This window comes from Lampetra fluviatilis, chromosome 20, assembly GCF_964198595.1.
Source record: "Lampetra fluviatilis chromosome 20, kcLamFluv1.1, whole genome shotgun sequence".
NCBI classification, from domain to species: Eukaryota; Metazoa; Chordata; class Hyperoartia; order Petromyzontiformes; family Petromyzontidae; genus Lampetra; species Lampetra fluviatilis.
Window position 1 is genome coordinate 12,991,191 of NC_136294.1, and position 24,148 is coordinate 13,015,338.

The 24,148-nt window shown below is 49.4% G+C and overlaps 1 protein-coding gene across 4 annotated transcripts in view; it reads right to left on the minus strand.

Moving 5' to 3' along the window:
- Positions 1 to 24,148, minus strand: part of LOC144937974 (ras GTPase-activating protein nGAP-like) — a 585,198-nt gene that overhangs the window by 346,986 nt on the left and 214,064 nt on the right. Inside the window, exon 1 of one of the 4 annotated variants that reach the window (XM_078865641.1) lies at positions 13,152 to 13,382. The exons of the other annotated variants lie outside the window; for them this stretch is intronic. The gene's annotated coding sequence lies outside the window, so the exon portion shown is untranslated. Of the gene's footprint in view, positions 1 to 13,151; positions 13,383 to 24,148 lie in introns of those variants that run through there. 4 annotated transcript variants of the gene reach the window in all.

The following is a 24,148-nucleotide window of genomic DNA, read 5'->3' on the forward strand; positions in this document are numbered from 1 at the left end:
AACATTGTGATGCATTTATCACGCGCCTACCCACGTTCCTTTTCCTGAATGTATCGGGTAATTCCATGCCTGTGGTGACAACATGATGAATAGCAGGGACTCTAATGCGTTTTCCAAAGAAACAGCGACTTCCTGCTTGGGAATTGAAGAATAAAAAACGTGGGTTTTTTTATTCTCCATTTCCAACAAACTCTTTTGACAGCCACCTTGGGCTGCCTCATGACGCGCGCGCTGCCTGCCCCATCATCATCATCGTCGTCATGGGCACCCAGCGGCAGGAGGGTTACCACCACCCATCCCGGTCACACACGGACATGCCGCCGGCGGCGGCGGGACTCGCGGCGTCTGTTCGGGTGGCAGCGATTGATTTGTACCGAGATCTGGTCACCGTTGTTGTGTTGAGCTTCATTACCATTCACTGCACGGTCTTGATACACCAGAGATCGGCAACCTGTGGCTCATTAAGCACTGTTTCGTCACGTTATTTATTAAGAACCATATCGTATTGACTATTTAAATATTGAGGGGGGGGGGGTGTTTACCGAATTCGAAAAAAAATGTTCCTTCTTCGTTGTTTTGGTTTTGCCGACCCTTGCGATAGGCCCAGGCTGACCGAGACATCTGTCCCCGGGCTGGTCTGCAGTGCGAGAAGGTGGCGGCCCTAAGTGCCGCAGTCTCACTTTGAGATGAACCGCCACGCAGAGGCGTGCAGAGTCGCATGTACAACAGCTGTCGGCCTTATCCAGACCACCAGCTCAACAATAACTGAATGTGTAACCATTTTGTCGTTTCCATCAATGACTCAAAAGTATCGATTAAATGTGGCGGCCCCAGCAACGGGCAGCGGTGAAACAAGGACACAACTGGATGTCAGTTTACATCTCATTAGGACTCATCAGTACGCCACAGTCGTCAACGTTCGCTGCTGCCACGTGTCTCTGGGAACCCCGCGCATGGAGAGGGCTGTTACCTTGACACTACGGGGCACTTGCCGAAAGGCAACACCGAATTCAAATCTGCGAATGAGGAGAAACTCGTGAGGGAATCTGCGATCGGATTTCTCCCCCCTCCCCTTCTCCCGGGCACGCATGAAAGGCCGCAACCCCCCCCCAACCCCCGCTGTGCCCCCTTTGTGCCGCCGATTCACACAGGGCCGAGGCAGCCATGCGAGGCCAATTCATGGAATGTCAAGCTCAATGGGCCACTTTTCTCGCCGGCACAAGAGTCCTCCATGTACGCGTCACGAGAGCAAACCGTCGATGAATGCGCACAATGCGCTTGAGCTAACGGGAGCCGAGCGTCGCGCCGCGCGGACGTGGCGGCGCACGCTGTGCAAGTGCCCCTGAAGCGCGTGAAGGACGCGCCGGTCGTACAATTTGCATTCATAAAGTCGCGAGTTGTGGACACGACGCCCAAAGCAATTTGCCAAGTGCCACCAATGAATGGGCCGGAGTCGGTGGCATAATGTTCAATTTTTTTTCTCTTCCGAGTCGGCAACACAATGATCGAGAATTGCCTTTGTTGCAGAGACAGCGAGTTTTGTTTTGTTTGTTTCGAGCGATGAACGCCTTCCCAAATCGGTGTTCAGTAACTGCCGCAGACATTCTGTGCCTCCGCACCGCACTCGGCTGGTGTCGTGTGACCGCAACGCTGCCAGACGGTGTTACTCCACGTGCTGCCACACCAGGTCCAGCAAGTGTTGCACGATCCGTCGACATTCACGATCAAGATTTAATTTCACGTGAATTGTTTCTGTCTCTCATGTGGAAATGCTTATGGGCGACATTCGGTTCCGTCTGTACACACACGGAGGGCGTTTTCATCAATGTTTGTTTTCCCCCGAAGTATTTAATTATTTTTTTCTGAAAAAGATTATAATAAACATGTATCAAAAGATGGGCACGTTTCAAACGGTTTGTTCAAGACTTGTAACTTCCTTGTTTGGAATTATTAAACTTAAAAAATAAATCTTGCTATGAAATTAACATTTCAATTAACTCTTGCCACTTGGAAGTCTAAAATATTTTTCCCTTTTCGGTTGTCGAAAAATGTTCCATTCTGAGATAAAAACCCACACCAGGCCGAATGAGAAAATGCAAGAAAGCGTGCTGTGAGTTAGAACTGTGGCTTTTCGCGAAACGTTTACAACAGGGCAGGCATGCGGGCCGCGTAGTTGTCAAGTATCAAAGCAGAGGCACTCACACACATGCAAACACACCTCGCGCAAAGACGAAGATACCCCTATAGCCTTTAATGGACCGTCTGGGCAAGTGCTGTTAGCGAGCACCTATGAAGGCCGGCACGGCACGCGAGGTGGTGGGTGGCCAGCACAATGCCAGGCCACCTTTGCCTCCCCAATGCTGATGATTACACACCACACTAGGTACACATTTAAAGCTGAGTCGACCTAAGAGAGGCCCATGACTGGGTGCAGTTAATCACCACTGATGTTGATGGGATTCGAACTCAGATCACTGGATGAAAATCGCAGTGTACTAACGACTGCACCAGCACACCTGCACCTCAACAGCCCACCACTCATTGCTGGGAGAAGTGTAGCGATTAGTGGTACCGAACAATCAATCTCGCTGCATTGGCATTCCACGCTCACTGCCCTGCGGCGGCTGCTTGAGACGTTTATTCCACTCGGGGTCAAGAGGTCGTCATGGCCACCGCACCACCATTGCTTCCTTGCTGGTGCCAGATCCTGCAGCTGTTGCAGATTCAACACCCGACCTGCCAGATCCGCTCTTACACCACGCAACATTCTGATAGCTCGAGACTCTTCATCGCCAATTCCGAGTACCACGCTGGCACTTGTTTTCGTTGGTAAGTATCATTGCTCAGCATGCAAATGTAGAATTCCACATCAGTGTTGTTGGGAAGGGACCAACCATTTGAGTGGTTTATGAAAATACACAGGCATCCATAGACTGGACCAATGTTATTGCCGGTCATCTTTAACGAGCATGCCATTTGGGTTCACGGTTGCCGTAATGCCAACTCCGGATTTTAAACTTTCCTCAGCCAAATTGAACCTTCAGGTGGTCACCTATCATGTCGAGGCGCCACAATGGTTCACATCGAGTTCGCTCCCTTCCTTCCAATTACTACGCAGCACTCGGTACCCCCCCCCTTTCAGTTTCAATTTAATTGATTAGGTAGAGCCCTGTGAGCCATGCGACTCTTGACTCGGGTGCAACCGCAACAAACAAAAACATAAATAAAGAATATCTCATGGTGACTACGCGCAACAGAAAAATCCAGGAAAAAACAGCAAAAGCTTCCAGAAAAAACCCCGTATTTCAACGCTGTGTGCAAAAATCCCAGTGGGATGCAAATCAAACAATAACAACCATAATAAAATTTATATTAAAGTTATTAGGCTAACTCTGTACTACAACAAACAAACATGGCTAAACCAAACGTTTTCGCAATCACCAAAATAAAGCTATAAAAGCATAGGAACTGTGATTCAAATTTAACAATAAACGATAGATATAACATGTACAACCAAACTTTGCAGCCATAGCTGGCAGCATGAGTCACTCCATAACAGCAGGAGAATCAGTAGGAGTATCAAACTGTTACAATGCACCTTTAAAGATCAGCACACTATAATCAAAACTCAAGATCATACTTTGCAGCGGTCATCCGGAGTGATACATTTCATTTCAGGCCACTGAATAGCACTGGCAGCTTGGGGTGTACAACTCCTCTAGTGCAGTTTTGAGTGCAGATCTCACAGGTAGTGATCCAAGTTGCAGTTTATTGGCGATAGCATTCCAGACCCTGGGGGCATCAATAGCAAATGCCCTTCCTCCAGTATTTGTACGGCAATAAGGAATGTGAAGCTGGTAAATGAGCGAGGATCAGAGGTCACATTTTTTCTTCGAAACTGTGAGGAGATCCAGCAGGTAGTCTGCTGATTTTTTTGTAAGTACATCGTGAATAAATACGATCTGATGCACAAGCCGTCGATCATTTAGAGATTACCGCTGCCATCCTGTCGATTACTTAATCATGAGAGCACAGATCTAAGGATGGCTGCACACCCAATTATTCCAATAAATTAATGGTTTTGAAAATAATCATGAAGAATGCACATTCTATTCTGTTAAATATTTTACAAAGAACGATCTGATGTATGCTAATCAAGACAGGTGTTACCCAATGGTGAGAAACTAGCCGCAACATTAACAACGTTTAAAAGCCACCACCTGGTGAAGCCATCCATACCCTGAACCAAAAACCTCAAAACACTCAACACATTCGTCAATAACATTCACCAAACCTTACACCTAACCAGTACCTTAAACTGTACACTACACTATACCCGAACCCATACCCTAAACTGTACCCTACCCTACACCCTACCCTAATCCATACCCTAAACAGTACCCTCCACCCTACGCTACCCTACACCATACCCTAGCCTGTATCCAAACCTGTACCGTACACTGTGACCTAAACCGTACAGTAAACAGTACGCTACACCGTACCCTAACCCGAAACCATACCCTAATCCAAACCCTAACCAGTACCCTAAACCGTACCCTACACAGTACTCTACACCCTCAACCAGGTGCACACCCATGCCCCGGCAGCCTCTTGCGCTCTTCATCTCTCTGTGTGCAAATCGCTCCAAGTAACGGGGGAGGGTGGCCCTGCAGCAGAGCGCTTCACCTCACCAACAGAAGGTATCCCCACTGTAAATCACAGTTGGAAATCCACTCAGCCCATCGTCCCTCCGGTGTTGATCAACGAATTACCACTGGATTAAAAATCTACTTTGGTTAGACAGTATAATATACATTGACCACTGCCGGCATCTCTCCAACTCGGCTGTGTGACCAGGACACCGTCGGCGGGCTCGCACTTGGGAGCCTAACAATGGCCAAGAGGGCAGCTGGATGAGTGGAGTGAGCAGATAAAGAGGAACAGCTTAAAACTGCGAAGGTTGCCACCTAGTCCTCTATATAAAAGTCGGCCCTGGTCAATCTCAGCCTGGGTCAGGGGGTCGGCAAACCAAAACTAACAAGAGGAGACGTTATTTTACTTCCTCCGAACTCGGTAACAAACTCGATACTTCAAGAGCCGCAATGCAACGCGGTGGCCACGAGACGGTGGTCCTTGATGACGTCACTAAACAGTCCTCAGAGAGCCGCATGCGGCCCCGGAGACGCCGGGTGCCGACCACGTGGCGGCCTAGGTCTATCTCGGCCAGCCGAGGTCCATCAAGACGATGCAGTAACTTGCCATAGAGTTGCACACAATACCCGCTACCAGAAATCAGGACAAATACATTTCCACCATCCAAGCAGATACACCTATTCTAGGACTGTCCGGGTCAACGTTGGAGCAGTATTGGAGATGCCGGGTGTTCCGAGGGCACGGTAACTCCAGCCCACATTGAAAACAAAAACATGAGAACAGAATTGGAGCAATGCTCTGTCGAAACGTCAGCAACTCCGCGCGTTAGTTGGGGTCTCACAGCCAAAACGCGGCTTCGTTTACAGGCCTTAAGCACCACCCTAAAGTCCCGTGACTGTTCCATCGGTTTAATCCAGGGAGACCAAGCACCGGAATAGAGGATGGAACCAGCAGAGTTGGTAACTGATGAATCTCACAAAAAATGTAATTCTGGCCAGAGCACCATTCCAGAGCTAAAAGGGCACCGAGCTGAACAATGAACACAGCATGGCAGGAGCATTCGGTGAGCCCGTTGCACTGCAAAAGCGCAACGGCGAAGGTGGCGTAATAAATCACGGTACTCTGTCTTGCTAACTTTACTGCAATACCAATGTTAACTTCATCCATTACCCATGCTCCCAATGAGTGTCTTCATTACCAGGATACAAACACGACACCACAATTGGAACGGTTCATGGCAGGTTAGCGAGGAGGAGGGCAGAGGGGGGGGCAGGGGGGGGGCGCGGAGTCTCGGTTGAGACGGTGGCGGCGGCCCTTTTGCGACAGGAGGCAGCATGCGCACACGCCACCACCATCATCGCCACCACCGCGATCGCGTTCACCGTACGGGCGAGGCTCGCCGGGGCCCGCTGCGACACAACCCCCAATCGGTGTGGGAAGTGCGGACGCGTGCGGGATTTTGTGCAGCCCATTATGACCGCACGTCCGCAGTATTTGGCATCTGGCTAGACAAAATTGGGCCATTTACACCTTCAACAGATCACCAGAGTAGATGCACTTAGCGCACCTAATTAGAATGTATCATTATACATAGCAGTGCCGCACGGCTCCACGGTGGGCATGAGCTCATTCCGAGGCTGCAATAATGCACATTGTGAGCAGCAGCAGCAGGGCACTGGGATGACAAATGCGCAATGCGGAGCGCTGCATAGATTATCGTCAGGATGAGAGTAAACAGAGGAACTGCCGCTTTACAGGGATCACGAGGCAGTGTTGGGAGGTCAGGGTGGCTGGGTGAACGGAACGTTGGGAAGATGTGAGGGTGGGTGGGTGAGAGGGTGGGTGGGTGAGAGGGTGGATGGGTGTGTGAGGGTGTGTGGGTAGGTTGGTGAGTGGAGAGTGGGTAGATGTGAGGTTGGCTGGGTGGGTGAGTGAGAGGGTGGTTTGGTTGATGAGTGGAGTGTAGGGAGATGTTAGATTAGAGTGGGGCTCTCATCACAACGTGATGTGAATGTTGGCATCGTGTGCTTGGCTCAGACACGCGACGGCACAATGAAAACTCATTCATAACAGTTGCTTCATTTATTTTATACCTCAGTGGGAGCCATGGAATGAAACATTTAACGGAGAACAGCCACCGTGGAGATGGAGCGATTAAATAAGTTTGTCTGGGCGGTGGCGAGATGTTAACTACCTCCCCAGGCATACAGGAGGTCGTGGGTTTGACCCCAACCCTGACGCCTGTTACTTTGGAATTTACGTGTTCTCCCCGTGGTTGCGTGGATTTTTCTCCGGGTGATCCGGTTTTTCCCTCCACATTTATAAACATGCGTTTGGAGTATTTGGTTGCTATAAATTTCCACATAATAAGCCACTTCGTTGACCTATCATTTGTGACCAGGTTACTTCTGAATAAGAGCTACATCGCTCAGAGCCTTACTTGGTAAAATAAAAAAATATTTTTGGTTTTAGTGTGCAGGTGCTGAGTGATTACATTGCAGGATTGTGAGCGTTGGAGGTGGCTTGGGAAGGCCTTCATCTAGCAGTGGAAGGACTATGTCTGATGCTGACAGTGACGATGATACAAACTGCTGAAGAGTTCGTTAAAGAACGGAGATTGTTTTTAGTTCGAGTGGGCGCACCGCTTAAGACTGTAATTGTTTATGGATTTTCTTAGTTCCTAAAAGCTGGCGATAATGGTCTGCGGCCCTTTAATTAAACGACCATTATTCATGGTCATTTAATTTAAATTTGTGCTAATTTCAGATTCATATATTTAGAAACTTTAAAGTTAGACATGAATGGGAGCGGTGGCGTAGTGGTTAGCGCATTGCGCTACGAACCTGGAGACAAGAGTTCGAATCCCGCTCACGGTCAAACACCAGCGACGATTATCTGAACCGGTCACGGGCATCCCCTAGGTTGACTCAGCCTCAAATGAGTAGCTGGTGTGGTGTGTAAACATCGCCACTGGGGAGACAAAGGCGGCCGGGCGTGGTGCTGGCCAACCACCCCCTCGTGTGCCGTGTCAGCCGTCATAGGTGCTCACTAACAGCACTTGCCCCAACAATTGGGGGGATCTTTGTCTTTGTGTGTTTCAGTGTCTTTTTGTACGTGTTTGTGTCTCCGTGCGTCTTTGTCTCGGCGTCTGCATTGCCCAACTGCGCATGGGCGACCGAGGGAATTGAGAGGGCCGGTGGTGGGGGCCGACGGCTGCCGCACTGCGCGACCAAAAGAGAGGGAAGGGCGGGAGGTGGGCACTGGATCGGTCACTCAACACTGCTGGGACTTTGCCATCATGCCACAACCACCGGCTGCGAAGCGCTGATCCCCAACATCAACAAATCATTCATTTACATTATTTTTCCATCCATCCTCGTACCTTATTCGTGTTTTTCGGGAGCCATGACGTGACCCGAAGTATATCTGAATCTGCGTTATATCATCAGGCTTTTATGCAGTTGGTTTAAATCGTTACATGGCCAGCGATGCGCTTCAACGATTTAAATTAATATTCGTTTTGCCAATCCACTGCTGGATAAAGGCCTCCCCATATCAAGTTGGTCACAGAGGTTTGTTCGACCATACTTCACCACGCTGGTCAGTGAAGGTTGAAGGGGAGACGGCCAGAACTGGGTCAGATGTCTCTCACCGTTGATGTCAACTGTGGCCGGGAGTCAAACTCAGCTCACTGGTGTTCAAAATCGTAGTGCGCCAACCACAACGCCACGCGCCATGCCAGCCGCTGCGCTTTTGTGACCGAAAGGCCCGGAGCGAGCTCGGAATCAGGTTGATATTATGGGGAAATGGATGGGGAGCTTTGTGTGTTCTTCTCTCATATTTTATTCATGTTTTTCAACAACAAAACAGAAGCGGACACAACCATAGGTTATTAAAAACTCATGATCGACACGCAAACATTAAGAGAACGGCGTTCCCCAGCTGTGATTCGGGAAGCCAGGAAAAGGCGGATAGGAGAGAACAGCAGAGATAAGTTATTACAGAAAAATGGTGATAGATGAGATCATATAAATATTAGTAATGTCTGCTTATTTATTTAGTTATTTACATTCTCAACAAAGATGTGAATTATAATGTTTGTGCTGTGTATGATGTGGTTTTTCATTGAGCGAGAACCCACGTTTAACAGAGTCCTTTCCTGTAAATATCTCTCGACATTCCCCAGCGCTGTTCAAGCAGCGATGCCTCTGCTGATGAGACGCTGAATGTTGAAACCGGTCCACACTTTGCGAGTGTTTCACCAATGCAGCTAAAACACTCCCAGAAGCCTTTGTGACTGGTGGGATGTGTATTTATTATTGTTTTTGTCGACGTGGAGGGGCAGATGTGGAGGCGTATTGTCTGAATCTATTCAGGGATATCACGGTGGCGAGATGCTAACTTGCTCACCTGCTGTGTTGGAGCTCGTAGGTTCAATCTCGACCCTGGAGCCTGGTGTATAGTTGGAGATTGCGTGTCTCTCTCCCCGTGGTCGCGTGGATTTTTCTCCGGGTTCTCCGGTTTCCCCCTCCACGTTTAGAATCGAGATACATTTAGAGCATTTGGCTGCTGCGATAAGTTCGCACGTGACAATGATAAGCAACTTTGTCGAGCTATCATTTGTGCCCAGCTCGCTTATGGAAATGAGTTCCAGAGCTCAGTGGGGCCTTGCCTGGGGAAAAGAAAAACTGATTCGTTTTTAGTTTAACCAGGTAACCTGGGTCACCAAAATTCCAAAAGCAAAACAAATAAAATAAAGTGCAACCATGTAGCAAATCGAAACCGTAGCAAAAAACAACTGCGTCATATAAAATGGTCAAGCCACACAAATCAACAAGGGAAGGAAGGGGGGGGAAGTTATTTTTTTACTTCACGCGTGAGAAAAAAAACTACTGAATTCACTAAGCATTGTGTTTCAAGCCGGGGCACCGCAGAATGTCCATCATTTCCCAAATGACAGCTTCTGACTGCACTTTCACGACAGTCGGGTTCAGAGGGTGAATTACGAGCACAGTTAAAACAGGCACAAGCAACGTCGGTCGACCCAGGTGACTGCAAATGAGGGGCAGGTCGGAGACTATCCTCGCCTCTTGAGTTCTCGCCTGGGTGAGAGGCGGCTACCCACGAACTATAAATGAATAAAATCGTCCGACGGGCCAAGGGGGGGACTAGTTACCGACACTGAAGACGTCACGAGGCAAATCAGGGGGGCCCCGGGCTGGCGGCGACGCAAGGCCGAGAGCCCCGATTGGCCACTTGGACAAGCGTGGGGATGAGCGAGGCTGCGGGGGATTCTCCAGGGAGTTCAAAAGGGAAATGAGTGGGAAAGGCGGGATGGGGTAAAGAGACAGTGGTGGACAAGTGCTGCAAAGAGAGGATTGGTGAAAGAAGGAACTTGGGCGGAGGCTCGAGGAGATTCTGGATGGGTCGAGAGAGAGTGGCGATGTTTTACACACCGCAAAAGGTACTCATTTGAGACTGAGTCGACCTAGACGAGGCCCAGGACCGGTTCAGATGTTCTTCACTGGTGTTGGCCGTGAGCGGGAATTGAACTCGTGTGTAACGTGAGCACGGCGCTCTTGCGGGGATAACCAAAGAGTGACGCAGCGAGAAAAAGAGTGCAGTGCAGGTCTTAAAAACTCGGGCAATAAAGTGCCTCTCACGGAACTGACGTGTGGTCCTCCTTTACACCTGGTCAAACAAAATCAACTTGACTTAAACACATAAATCTGTTGTACGAGCCAATGGGCACTGTCGATTCCATGGAAGCTCGAAATCCACATTGATTGCTCCTTTGCTGATGTGTGCTTCCTGAAAAATATAAACTGCAGCCATTCAAAGGAAGGTGTTAACCAGCCGGCGCATTCTTAATTCATCATTCTGTTCTCAGGATGAAATCGCTGTGGCTCTTTGGCAAGAGAACAACAAACGAAGCCTTCCGAGGCTACCTTGCCCGAACAAAACCTCACCAACAGCCAAGGAAGGAGCCTTGCGTTATGCCAGATAATAATTCAGATTCATAGTTCTTCTACAGGACCTTTATCAGTGACTTGGTAATTTGATTCTTTGAAGGGTAACCCTCTAATAAAGAGAGCTCTAGCTGTAATTGATATTTTTTTTATGACTCTTCTCGTGCCATTTCTTATCTGATGATGTTTTAGCTCAGTGCTGTGATACGCGAAGTAGACTTTTTGATGTCCCCGAACGCCTACATCCGTTATTTTATAATTTACCGAGGGTTTTATCGAAGCAAAAAAAAACTGGTGAGATAAAAAAAAAGAGCGGCCAGAATTCAGGCGACAAATTTCTGCTTCAAATATCCCCGTGGCTGCTCGCCCGGACAGAACCCGGAATGTCCCCAAAGCTCCTGAACCCCCTTGTACATCGCGTGCCACTTCATTCAATAACGTGCCTGCAGACTCCCTCGCTATTCCATTACTTGTGTTGTTCTTTCGCACGGGGAAATGTTCCGGGGACGGAAGGGATGCAGGGAGGGAGAGAGGGAGGGAGGGAGGGCGGGAGGGAGGAGAGCGAGGGAGGAGAGCGAGGGAGGGAGGTTTCACGACTTGGAACGGGCGACCACCTCATGGATTCCCTCCAGAGCATTCACCAACAAATGACTTGGGACCATTGTCTTAATAAGGTCACAGTTCAATCAGTGGTAAATATGTGCAAGTGAAGTGTATATCTATACACAAATGGCCATCAGGAGAGTAAATGAATTGATGAAAATACCATTAAATGTATTAACAATATGCCTCCTTCCCTTATTCGTTTTTTCCATGTAAATAAAGAAAATCAATTTTTTACACATCTCATCAGCCACACGGCCTTCTGGGAGTGCAATTTTTGTCAGCAGAATCAGTTTCATGCCGGCAGACTTTGGACGAGTTTTATCGACAAGTATCTCATGAGCGGAGTCTTGTTCGTGTAGCCATGGCTGGCGAACAGCCTGATGTCTATGGGCAAGGGCCCTCTCTGTTCCACGTGGCTCCTTGTTCAATGGCATGGATCAATCCACGCACAGTTAGGTGCATACTTACAGAATGTTCAAAATGTTCTTTTGCACGAAAAAGCACACGCCGACACCATTTGAAAAGCGCAACGATGGTGTGACCACAACGATGGTGATGGTGTGGCCACAGGTTGACTACCGTGCTAGGAAGAAACACGATGGCAGTTTCGTTAAAAAAGACAAAATCAATCACTAATGACGGTATAATTTTGTGGAAAATGTAATTACTTTCTATTAGAGGTCTGCTGATGAGATTATGTTTCATTATGTTGTACTCTCTCTCTGCAGGTAAAAGCCTTCATTAGAAGAAAAACCAACAGTAATTATATTCATCAAAACATCATCAATTATTGCCGAGATCAACCGTACGCTAAAATGTTTTGATTGTTCCTTCTCATTCACGGGGCAAGCAGCTCCAACTGCTGGCGCGCATCCAGCAATCGCTCTTCATATTTCGCATCCACAGATCTACAAAAGACTCCTAATTCAGATAAATTACATCCGCTGCTTGATATTCATCACAAGCAATGGCTCCTCCACAAAAGCAACACCGACCTGTGTGCTCGAACAAGCGGTGCGTGCGCACATGTCAACACACGCGTCGCTTGAGCACGCGTGTTAGGACGTGTACACACGCGTGGCATGAGCACGCGTGGCATGAGCACACGTGTTTGGACGTGTGCACAGCGTTCTCCCTGCACACACACGCAATCCTCCACTGTGAACGCTCCGCCATGAAACACGCCGGCATTTACGCATGCAGAGGAAGCCCGCGGGGCGGTTGTATACGCACGCGGCTCCTTCAGGGTTAACCACCACTATGTGTTCTGGATAACCGTAAACGAATAACAGATTGCTCTCCAGAGTTTGCAGAGTGGTAGATTACTCATGAATGCCTTCACAGACCTCACGTTCAAGTCGGTTTTGGACTTGATTTGAATGACAAACATAGCTATATGAATACATATGCCAGTCATTTGACATGTGGACAATGTGATAGTGGAGCTTGTAGGAAAGTTTAAAGGATAAAAATTCACGGGAAGGATTTAGCGGAATCCCTGTGAAAAGCCGCTTCTGCGGGACTTGCTCTCACACAAGGAGTGCACTGGTCTGCGAGATTTCCAAACGGCTTAGTTTTCTTATCGCGTCACGGGATCTTTAGTGCCAACTGTGAAGGGGATTTACGATTTGTACACCCGCCGTTGTTTTCCAGGGCGGCCACCGGGCTCGAACCGTGAACCCTCCTGTGATAAGCGGGCAAACGCGCTGCCGCTGGGCCATGTCACCAATCGTTTAAACTTGCCGCACGAGGTCTCTCACCGGACTAAGGAGGCCAGGCTCCAAATCCGTTCTTCCAGCAGCCAACGTCTGCATTCTCACATCCATGTAGCCGCTCGACTCACGGGCTAATCGTGACCACGACACAAAGCACTGGAGGGTGATCTACTGTGCTTTTGGCAGCATGCGGTGACAGGTGACGTACCACACGTGGGGTTCCGCGGGCTCAGACTGCACGCTCGACCAAACGGCGTCGCGCAACCCGCCCGGTGCTCGTCACTCCAAACCGCCGCAAGCTGCCGTGCCCAAGCCACGGCACGGCACGGCCGTGCCACGCAGAAGAGGGCCGGCGCCGGGGTGTCTCGGGAGAAGCACGCTCCAACGCAGCGGTCGTAAGGAAGTGGGCCAGCTCTGTGGACGCCGACGCCCGATTGCCCTCTCTCCGAGTGACGCGATGAAAATCTGTGGCCATGCCGCTGCGTCATGGAGCTCGCCCCGCAGGTACGGAGTGATGCAATTCGAGCGCGCCGTTTGTTAGCGTCGCATCGCGCACGCGCGCACACACACACGCGCACACACACACGCGCACACACGCACGCACAAGCCTGCGCCGTGCCAACGCGTGGAGCGACGTGTCGGGGCAGTGGTTAGGCAGAGCGCCACACATGCTTCGCCGGCCCATTGGAAGCGGAGGTGTTTGTGATGCGTGAGCCCAGAAACCAAAGACAAAGATCCCCCGTGTAGTTTTAACAGAATGTTGGGGCAAGTGCTATTAGCCAGCACCTTTGAAGGCCGACACGGTACACGAGGAGGTGGGGATGTTTACACACCGCATCAGGTACTCATTTTAGGCTGAATCGACCTAGGGGAGGCCCAGGACCGGTTCAGATAATCGTCACCGGTGTTGGCCATGAGCGGGAATCGAACTCGGGTCGGCAGGTTCGTAGCGCAGTGCGCTAACCGCTGCACTACCGCTCCCCACACACGCACGGCTCACAGTGGCCAGGAGACCGTGAGAGTGTGGAGGCTTGGCTCAAGGTCAAAAATTTCCTCCACTCGGACATTACAAAATAAACTAAAACGAAACAATTTTTCCTTTACCGGGCAAGGCCCACAGACCTATACAGCTCGTTTTATAGAAGAAACCTGGCCACAAATGATAGCTCAACAAAGTGGCTTATCACGTGGAAATTTATCAGAACCAAATACGCTAAACGCACGTTTCTAAATTTGGAGGGAAAAACCGGAGGACCCGGAGAAAAATACACGCGACCATGGGGAGAACATGAAAATTCCAAATATACAGGCATCAGGGTCGAAATCGAACCGACGAGATCCTATATCCCAGGCGAGGTAGTTAACATCTTCGCCACCATTGTCAGCGATCCGGGGACGCAACAAAAACAAAAGACGTTGCACCAAGATGCCACGCAGCGGCTCCCGCATGCGCTGAGGGTCACCAAAACCGCCGGGAATGCGCCCCATCTTGCCAAGTCTCAGACGCTCAGCAGGGTTGAGGCGTGGACGGCGCTTGGATGGGTGACCACTGTGCTTGCCTGGCAGTCATCGGCGGCTGTGGTGCTACGTGTTGGTATGAGGGCAAAACTCCGGCACAACGAGCTGTAGGCGACTTGCGGGTGACCGGTAATAGAGACGTCAAGCAAGGCAGACAGTGGAGACAGAAGAGAGGTTTACAGTGTTCACAGGGAGAGATAAACGTGCGTGTGTGTTGTGTGAAGAAGGGGAGCGTGGCGGTTAACGCACCCGGAGACCCGAGTTTGATTCCCGCTCACGGCTAACACCAAGTGACGATTATCTGAACCGGTCCTGGGCCTCCCCTAGGTCGACTCGGCATCAAATGCGTACCTAGTGTGGTGTGTAAACATCGCCACTGGGGAGACAAAGACGGCCGGGCGTGGTGCTGGCCACCCACCCGCTCGTGTGCCGTTCTGGCCTTCATAGGCGCTACTCGCTATGACAGCGTTTTCCCCAACAGTCTGTTAAGGCTACACGGGGGATCTTTGTCTTTGTAAGGACACCTGAGTCCCAGAAGATGTGTTGCAGCTGGGTATTTGGATGAAAATCACGTCAGGAAAAACCCATCCCAGGAGACAGGACGTGGGGGGGCACCCCGAATATCGATTGCTGCTACGCTCGCTTGCAGCAATGTTGCATTTTGATGAAGCAATCCCAGAATTTGCGCACATCACACCACACACACACATATACCACTCCCTCTGCCTATCACATTCGCCATGAAGCACGCAAAACCCTTGACAATATCGGGAGAAAGGAAAAAGGTGCAGCTCCTGAAATTGGTCCCTCGCCCCACTGCTGGTGGAAGAGAACGAGAGGGATCACGTGATTCTCAATGTGGGGGTACGCGAGATGATTTGTAAATGTGTTCAAATTATATCATACGTGAGAGTCAATCACGTATGAATCTGGCAACATAAAATAACTAGGATAACGTGTAAATCCATGTGCTGACCTAGAATGATATAAAAAGACCTTTCTAAACTCTTCTTGGTTCTTTCGGTAAAGTCACGTAGAAGGGAAGTAATAAAATAATAAAAATAAAACATAATAGATGTGAGAATTGTTTTATTTTGTTTTATTATGTTTTATTTTTATTATTTTATTACTTCCCTTCTACGTGACTTTACCGAAAGAACCAAGAAGATGAATCCCTGCAGTCACGAAAGCTTTAAATCGAAACTTTCTAAACTCATTTTCAGAACCATGACGGGTCAGGCAAGGGGGGGGGGGGTAAATTCAACAAGGGGGAGTCACGGTAGCCAAAGGGAGGCCCTCCCACGGCGTACTGTGGCCCCCTCTTCCACGCCAGCCGGATTACCCTGGAAGCGGCGTCGACCCACACTTCACCCCACCGCACGCGACCTGCCGACCTGCGATCTGCAGTGTACTCATTTATTGAGTGGACAGAGGGCGGGGGGAATTCATGAAACGTGCGGCATTGTTTCAAATTCCCTGCCGGGAGATCAAACCGGCGACCTCCTTTGGACTGCAAGTCCGGTGCGCTGAACGCCACACCACTGTGAGAGTGTCCCCCCTCCAACCCCCTCAAGTAATGTGAGGAAAAACAATGACTCAGCAGCATGAGCAGGTGTATAGATGTTAGTATACCATCATGAGCCCATAGAAAAACAAAGATCCCCCGTATAGCCGAAAGAGACTTGTGCGGCAAGTGCTGCTAGCGAGTAGCACCTACGAAGGCCGGCACGGCACACGAGGGGGTGGGTGGCCAGCATCACGCCCGGCCGCCTTTGTCTCTCTCGTAGCGATGTTCTACACACCGCACCAGGTATTCATTTGAGGTTCAGTCAACCTAGGGGAGGCCCAGGACCGGTTCAGATAATCGTCACCGGTGTTGGCCATGAGCGGGAATCGAACTCAGTTCGGCAGGTTCGTAGCGCAGCGCGCTAACCGCTGCACTACCGCTCCCCACGCACGCACAGAGAGAGATGTGCAGTCTGAGTGGAATGTCGAAGCGGAGCAGGGTGAATGAGCTCAGATGGGTCTCAGGAGAATTCGATTCGCTCACTCTGAGAGGCGCCGGCCCTCGAGATATCAGCGGCGGCAAGCGGAGCGATGGGATGGCCTGTCACCGGCAGCGAGGCAGCCATTGTCAAGTCATTTGGCTTCATGATGGATTCGGTCAAGCTCTGCAGCGATAGCGCTTGCATCAAATTTCCACGCCTGTCAGAAATATTCCTACCCGGACCACACTTGAACTATTTAAAATAGTTACCACCCGTTAATGGACCAGCCCGTCACGTAAAAAATGCAAATGTGTAAATGATGGAGAAGGCCCAGAGATGTTTGTACACCGCAGTGCACGTGGATGTGTGGACAGTACTCACTCGTTATTCACGAACTTCCTATCCGCAATTTTGGCTATCTGCGAATCGCACATATCCGTGTATGTTGAACTTCTTTTGCACCGTACGTAGCAAACCGTGCTAATCGGAGGTGCATCTGGAACTCTACACAACAGCATCGAGAGAGAGAGACAGAGATAGAAAGTGATGAGATAAAGTGATGAGACAGAAAGTTTAGTAACGTATTTATTTAAAGAGATTCATTAAATATTATTATCCGCAAAATTTGCTATTCACGGGCCTATCCGGAACATATCCCTCGCGAATAAACGAGGGAAAACCGTGGTTGTAAAAGTGAAAAATGCGTCGGTCAAAGAGGTCCAGGGCTCTGAGACGCACTGGCATCAGAGCCCTTCAGCAGCAGCAGCAGCGGCAGCGCCGTGTTGCTACAAGCCAAAGCTGCTTCTCAACACTCGCCCACCGCTTTGACTACGCAGCCAGAGACGGCGCGGTGTTAAACTGGCGCAGTCTCTTCTCCGCACCACTGGTTTTCACACAACGTGGCCAAATCAGTCGTCACATCAACCATAACAAGACACCTCATCCAAATCAACCATAAGATACCTCATAAAAATCAACCATGACAAGATACCTCATCCCTATCACTGAAGTCCCCATCTGCCACACTCCACTGCAACCAGCGGTCCCGCACACGTTGCCAGCAGCGTGTCAGCCAGGCCCAGCGGTGGTTCCTATGGCTACAACAGCAGACAGGAACTCGTGCTGTGCGCACGACGAAGTGTCCTGCGATGATGCACCGCCAGCGAACCTGGTTCTTTCCATAGCTGTGCCGTTATTGTCATTACACTCGGCAAACCAGGCAAAGCCTCGCCGAGTCTCAAGACATTATATGTCGGGAGGGTCCTGCCAAGTTTTCACAGCTGGTGTGATGTTGCCAAATTGTGTAATCCCACTTGAGTACTTTGCGGATGTATGCACGTACTGTATGTATGTTGACTTCCTTCGCACCATATGTAGCCAAACGTGCTAATCGGATATATACTTTTTTCAGCATTGGAATATTTTCACCAAAATCAGTTACATTGCGTGGTGATTCTTTTTAGCTTGGGGGGGGGGGGGGGGAGAACAAAACGGAGAACCTGGGCGAAACCCACGCAGGACAGAGTGAAAACGTACAAACTCGACACAGAAAGGGGCCCGAGTCGGGAATCGAACCCATGTCACGGTGGTGAGATGTTAACTCCATCGCCTGGTATGCAGGAAGTCGCGAGTTCGATACCGACCCTAACGCCTCTATATTTGGAGTGTGCGTGTCTCTCTCCCCGTGGTCGTGTGAATTTTTCTCCGGGTCCTTCAGTTTTTCCCTCCACATTTATAATCAACATCACGCGTGTCGAGTATTAGGCTGCCATAAATTTCCACGTGATAAGTCACTTCGTTGAGCTTTCATTTGTGGCCAGGTCGCTTCTGAAAAAGAGCTCCACTGTAAACTAACTATAAAATAGTTTATACTTTATTTTATAGTTACCACTGTGCACTCTCATCACAAAGTTGCACAGCAGTGCTACTCTTGTATGAGTGTGTGCTGTATCCCATGCTGTATACCATCGTCATGCCATAGTTGGACTCTTCAATGGGAAGCTGGTGAACAGTTGGTCAACAAGACCGCGCAAGCCACAGCCTCCACTGTCAGGGAGTCAATGGCAGCCAGGGTTTGGCGCCGCCACGGCTCGTTGCCAACCACGACAGGCGCTCGGTGACAAAGCTTCACGGCGTGTGTTTGACGCTCGGATGTAAGCGCACAACTGTGCGTGCGTGTGCGTGTGTCACCAACACCAACACAAACTCCATCACCTCAAACGCGTCCCCACAAGAGGCCACCTTCCCCCAGGGTCGCCGCCTGCTCCACATTCGGGTGGCGGGAGTTCATTTTGTGTCGAGATCTGCGACCGGGTTTTGCGTTGAACTTCACCACAGCAGACGACACGCCGTGTTAATAGGCCCAGTGCCAATTTTGCTGTGTGGAGTGGAAAAGGTGGAGAGGCGAACGTCCCCGGAGACAAACGAGCGCTGACGTGTCCACACAAGGGAGTGCTGAGGAGCCGTCCCTCTGCCTAAGTCACATGGCACGTGATTCTTAATGCAGCTCCCCAACGCAATGACCCAGAGTGTTGGGGAAAGTGCTGTTAGCGAGCACCTATGAAGGCCGGCACGGCGTGCAGAGACAGCGGTGTGGCTAGCGCCACGCCAGACCGCCTTTAGTCTCCTCAGTGGGGATGTTCACACACTGCAGCCGGTGTGTCAACATTTAAGGCTGAGTAAATCTAGGGGAGGTCCATGACCGATTCAGATATCCGTCACTGATATTGGCCATGAGCTGGGATTAAACTCGGGTCGCCGGGTTCGTAGCGCAGTGAGCTAACCACTGCACCACCGCTCCTCACTCAGCCTGTGCCCAATGGAATGAAACACAAAAACACACCACATGGGCAGCCTTCCACCCTCAAAGTACACGGCACACGCACCATGCACATCTACAGGCGATCAATACAGCACGAGTTTTCATGTCAACACAGAAGGTATGAATACGGAGTACGCTCACAAAGGCCTCATTGTTATTACACAAACATATTGAACAGGCATTGCCTCGTTTATGTGCCGCAGAAAAGACGGCATTTATAAGTAGTTGGTAAGGGGCATACAAATCATAAACTTGGCATTGCGTTAGAATCTCCTGCAGCGAGTTTCCTCCATCTGCTAGGATACAAGAAGACGGCCACTGCTTTCACCTAATAAATGCAGAATGGTTCGTTGACAAAGTGAATAAAATTGAGGCACATGTTTTGATCATACGATTCACAGATATCTCTCGCACGCCACCCTCCGATAGTTTGCTTTGCATGGTCGCTAACCGCACACGGATGAGTGATCTGCGTTATATAATTAAACACATTACATTAGTGTGAAGCCAATAATATAACTAACATTGTATTTAACAACCGCGGGGAATTGGGCCGATACGCATGCGCGCGTGCACACACAAAGGCACATGCACCTGCAAACGTTGATAAATGAATGGCTTCCCTCACAACCATGATGGATGGCCAGGTCCCGCAGCGCGTTTGGCTCGCGCCATGCTTTCTGACGAGCTATTAACGCTGTAGAGCCACGGCATTCGCAACTAAGTTGCTCACCATCAAAGAGGTTCGGGACAGCTATGAATGTATCCCCCTGCACTCTGAAGCGACGGTTCACAGATTCAAAATCCCAAACACGCTTAAACGCCGCCAGAGGAAAATTGCCTTTTGTAATAATAACGCACAGTGTTATTGTGCACAGCATTAGCCACTTAAACGCAGACTGCTGTGAGAGAGGAGAGAGAAAAAAAGAGAAATAAAAGAGATTTCCACCGATAACAGAAAGCTTTATCTCATTCGGGTTGTGGTACACGTCTGTTAAAACTTACACGTCTGTTAAAAACCGAACAAAAACCTGTCCACCAAAATCCACGGCCTCAACACTCGCTGGATCGCTCAACCGCCATCTCCGGGCAGACCTGGAGCACGGCAGCTGCCAGGCTGGTGGTGGGTTCTCTACATCTCTGGAAACCACGCACCACCATCAGCTTTGAAATTATTTTAGCACGACGGTACGGTGCAATATCGAAGGGTGGCGGTTTTTCGGAAAAAAGAGTGGATCTGGAACGGTGCCTGGGACCAATTCCCACGGCAGTGGCCTGTGGAGCATCGTGTGGAAACTGACGCTCCTCCAGACCGATGGACGATGGATAGCCTCCTAAATTTGCCACCAAAACGTTTAAACTTTCTTTAATTTTTTTTTTACTTTTGTCTTACAATTTTTGTTTACTACAGCAAGCTCAGGAAACAATGCACCACTCTGACATTTACTTCCAATTGAGTAGAAAGACCTTGAAGGTAAAAATTATCGCAAACCGAAAGCTCCGCCTGCGTAAACTCGGTGCCGCTACATTTCCCTGCACGCATGCCGCGAGACGAGCGGTAAATTGGGGGCGTGACCCCTACTCTGCTGACACCAGCAATTACGGATACCAGTTTTGGCGCCTCTCCTACCACTATTAGCGTGGCGATTGCGCTCAGGAAATGGCAGTGCGTGGAAGAACTGTGACTCCGGCCGATTTCTGAGATGTGTTCCGCACACACTTGGCCGATCTCCCCTCCTGCCACTCCAGGACGCTACAGTTTTCCCGCTCTTTCCTTCTTCACACAGCTCGGCTTCTGGGACTCCTTTCATTTACCACTCCGAGCTCGTCACACACGACAGTGACGGGGAGAGCGACCCCCCCCCCCGCTGCAATTGTTATCTTGAGCCGGAATCTCTGGCCTAGGAATGCCAACGGCGAAGGGTACTGCCCTCCTGCTCGTTTTTAGTGTGGGGTAGGGGTTGCCTCCGTTTCACCGCCGATGCCTCGCGCGTCACCCGCTCGGGCAAACGAGCATCGAGGGAAACCTGCAAACTCACTGATGGCGCACATGTAGGCGGTGGCGGCACGCACGGAGAATCGCCGCTTTGGTCACGCCCACGTGACCAGCCGTGCCAGTGCCATCTGGATGCCCGTTTCTGGTGTGAACTCGCGACAAATACTGCCGTTATAGCCACCCGGTCATTTCCCCCGCACCTCCGATTAGCACGGTTGATTATGTATGGCGCAAAACAAGTTCAACATACACGCATTTCCCACCGGAGACCAAACCCAGACGTTTTCTCTCAGTCGGCCTAAGTCTATCACCACCGTGCAGCAAACTAACAAAGTTCAACACAGAACCAGCACCAGAGCTCGGTACAAAATCAATTCCTGCACATCCCAACACAGGCGCCGATTCCCCAGGAGAAGCCAAACCTGGACAGGTGGCAACTCCGAGTCATTTTTGAAACAGGAAAATAACGAGACAGCCGTCGCATTCACACTCGTCCCACAATCCACCTGCACTAGGAGCACTAAAAGTAATCCGCTGTTTAATGTAACAATACAATGGCAAGATAATTTGCATTGTAATACGTCTTGTGAGCTTTTTGTATTTATTTCCTAGTATGTAGAGAATAGTCTGGTTAAATCATTGTAGCAATAAGACCACACATTGACTAGTTACAGCAATATAATCATAGAAAGCGACATCTAGGCAAGGTGGCTAGGAGATGTGAACTGCCTCACCTGGCACACAGGAGGTCGTGGTTTCGATCCCGACCCTGGCTCCCGCATTCGTGGAGTGTCAATGTAGATCTCCCAATGGTCGCATGGATTTTTCTCCGGGTCCTCCAGTTTTTCCCTCGTCATTGACAATTCACGATGTTACACGATTTTTGTTCCTGGGTAGTAAGTGTTATTTTCGAGTTGCTTATGCCTCAAAAGTATAGAAAATGGCTATTATTATTCCCCACAAACTTTGCTTTTGTGACCAGGACTTTGTGTAAAGAAATTACACAAATGCACACCACGTTTTCTCATTGAAAATAGGTCACAAAAGCAAAGTTTGTGGGGAATAATAGCCATTTTCTATACTTTTGAGGCATAAACAATTCGAAAATAACACTACCCAGGAACAAAAAAAAAGAAAATGTTTTGTTACACAGTGAAATCAATGTGCATTTAGAGTATTTGGCTGCTATAACTTTCCACACGATAAGCCACTTCGTTGAGCTATTATTTGTGGCCAGGTCGCTTGTGAAAGAGAGCTGTGTAGCTCAGTGGGCCTCTTACCTGATATACAAAAAAAAGTTGAAATAGTTTTCAAATAGTTGATTATATGTCTTGCGAACTTCTTCCACTGTGCCATTGGCAATGGCCAGCAGCAGCAGCCACGAGCAACAGAGTTATCGTTGGGGTGGAGAGGAGCCTAGACAGCAGCCAGCCAGGAAACTCGAGGCACCGATTATTTTCAATTGCATCAATCATGCATCTTGTTAAGTACCACCCACCATCGTTCCTCTGGCTCCCTCTCTCTCTCTGTTGATGACCACTTTGTACTGTAGGCCTCCGGCGTGTGTCTGCTTAGCAGCTGTTCACGAAACTAATACGAATATTTATTATTTATTTTCATGCAGCGCCCACCATTGAAAAATCACAAAGCGCTGTACGTGTGGAAATGTGAACACTCCCTCTGAAACAGAAAGGTGCCGATACGAGACAGGAGGTGGGGAGAAAGAGATTGTGCAGAGGCCTTGGTCTAAGTCAGTGGTTCTTAATCTTTACTGTAGCCTTGCACCCCTTTGGTTCGCAATCGTAAAAAAAGTATAATCTTAATAAAGACGAAAAATAAGAATAGGTTTGACCCTTTCTGGCAACAATACAGGTATTAAGATGTTCAAACACCAAATAGTTTCCTTGCAAGCAAATCAATCAAAGCTGCATTAACCACACACGGTACTTGCGGCGAACATGCAAACAAACATGCTCTGATTATAATACACAAGCATTGTCTTTGACACCGATTGGCCTACATCAGAAACACCTTTCTTTATCGCCTTGTCTCACCAGTGTCAGACCAGAAAACACCAAAAAGCGAACAGTACAGAGCCAACGCACGTGTCAGAGCATCAATAGCTTGGGGTGAGCAGCTATATCATTGGACCTTTTGTGCCAGTATCAAAGTACGAAAAATAAGAATAGGTTTTACCCTTTGTGGCAATAAATAAATTCATAATTACACAAGTTTGATGAAACAAAGTAGTTGTACTTACGTGCCCATGCTTAATTTGTCTTTCGATGCTTTACCTTCTAAAGCCATCTGGCCATGTCTCGCATCCCCACAAAGGGCATCATCCCGCACCCTCTGGGGGAGCAGCGTGCACCACAGGTGCAGAACCACTGGTCCAAGTGCTCCACGAGCACTGGGAGAGGAGAGAGATTTTTCATCATCGACTTGAAAACATCGACAGGGCCCGAGTCCCGCACACCGCCGCAGGGAAGGAGGGCGATCCCACAGGAGGGGAGGGCAGCCAGGCGGCACGAAGCCTCGGTGGCCCTGGGAGCGAAGTTTCGTGGGACGCAAATCGCCGGACGGATCATGGGGACGCAATAGGTAGGTGGGCGCAAGGACGTTCACTCCTTCGAGGTAATGTACTGTGGAATTAGACATTTGTTTTCACAGTAATGCTCAGGTCGCAGACATGCACAATCTGTGCCTGCCTCCGATGTTACTTATTTAACGTGATAAAAAATTGGCCAACATTGTTCACGATCATCAGATTATCATCATCATAATCACGATTCGTAACTGAAAAGAGTGAAATGTGAATAGCGAAATGTCATTACTACACTCCGTGCGGACGCAAACCGAGTGTTGTGCTTGACATTCAAAAA